Consider the following 1,577-nt stretch of genomic DNA (forward strand, 5'->3'; position numbering starts at 1 on the left):
TGCTTCCACCGCCAGTACACTTTTTTCTTTGCCCTCAGGCCAGCCTGCATATCTGTGCTCAGCCATGAAGTTTTCTTGGACCCTTTCCCCACCTTCCTGTGCAGAGGAATTTCATCCTGCTGCACCCCAAGGATAGCCTCCTTGAGGAAGGACCACCTTTCCTGGACCCCCATACTAGCTACACCCTGGGCTCCAAGTGCCTCCCTGACTACTGCCCTGAGCACATCGAAGTTGGCTTTCCTAAAGTCAAGCATTTGCACTGTGCTAGTTATCCTCCTGTTGCAGCGCTCTTAGGTGCCCTGCAACTGAAAGCAGAAACGGCTCGGGAGAGACCCCTAGTGGCAGGATGGGGGAAGCTCAGCTGCCAGTCACCAGGACTGCGCAGGTGCTGGTTGCCAGGGCAACCAGGGAAACATAGAGACAGGAAGGGGTGGAGTTTAGCCCTTCTTAAGCCCAGGCAGGAGGCCAGGAGGGCAGTTTCCCTCCAGCGGCTGAGGTAGGAGGAACTCGGCCAGCACAAAGGGGAGAACTCTGATGGTGGGAACTTCCCCTGGTTCCTGCTGGGGGCTGGTGTGCTCGCTGTCTCTGGTAGAGATGGATTCTTACTTTTTGACCAGGATGGCCTAGGTTTTATGTTGTAGCCCGGGGGCTTTGTATTCTTGTTTTTATTGGTTTTACCGGAGGACCGGGAGAGGCTATTAGGGGTTGGAGGAGGCCTTATAGGGACTCCACAGTAGCGTGGGTGTTCCTGGCACTGGAGAGGGCACAGCATTGTTTGGGGTGCATTGGCCCCAGTCTGGAGTTAGGGGGCAGTGAGAAGCCCCGGAGTTAGGGGGCAGTGAGAAGCCCCGGAGTTAGGGGGCAGTGAGAAGCCCCAACTGAAGGGGACAGCAAGGAGCCCCGACTGAAGGGGGCAATGAGGAGCCCGGAGCTGGCACGGGCGAGAAGTCCCAAAACGAGCAGTGCAGGACAGGCTAGAGGGCGCCGGTAGGGTTGCGGGCTGTGAGATGAGCTAGAGGGCACTGGTGAGGGTGCAGGCTGAGGGATAAGCCAGAAAGCGTCCGCGCGGCGCAGAGAGTAGAACGGACCTGAACAACACCAGATACATCTGTAGGGCTTGGGCTGCAGTGTAAGGGGAGGAAAGGAGCCGCAGATAGTGCCTCAGGCACTGAGACAGAAAATAGGCAGCCTGCCATTTGATTAAGATCTTCCAATCAAGCGAATAACAAGGCATGGCAGACGAGAAGGTGGGCAGTTGGCCCTTGATCGGTGTTGCAGGACCACGAATAGATGGCTCCGGGGAGGCACAACTGTCACACCTCCCCACCTTTCTCTGAACAGCAAACTGGATCATTTCATGATCACTGTCCCCTAGCCTCCCTTGTACTAGCACCTCCCCCACCAGGTCGTCCCCAGAGGCTAACACCAGATCCAGTATGGCATTTCCCCTAGTGGGGATGAGTACCTCCTGCATGAGGTGTAGGTCCTGTACGCATGTCAGGAACCTTCTTGAGTGAGTGGCTAGACCTGGCCGACTGCTCCTCCCAGTTGATGTCAGGGGAATTCATATCACCCAT

The sequence above is a fragment of the Gavialis gangeticus genome, unplaced genomic scaffold (genome assembly GCF_001723915.1).
Source record: "Gavialis gangeticus isolate Ggan-Ray unplaced genomic scaffold, GavGan_comp1, whole genome shotgun sequence".
NCBI lineage: Eukaryota > Metazoa > Chordata > Crocodylia > Gavialidae > Gavialis > Gavialis gangeticus.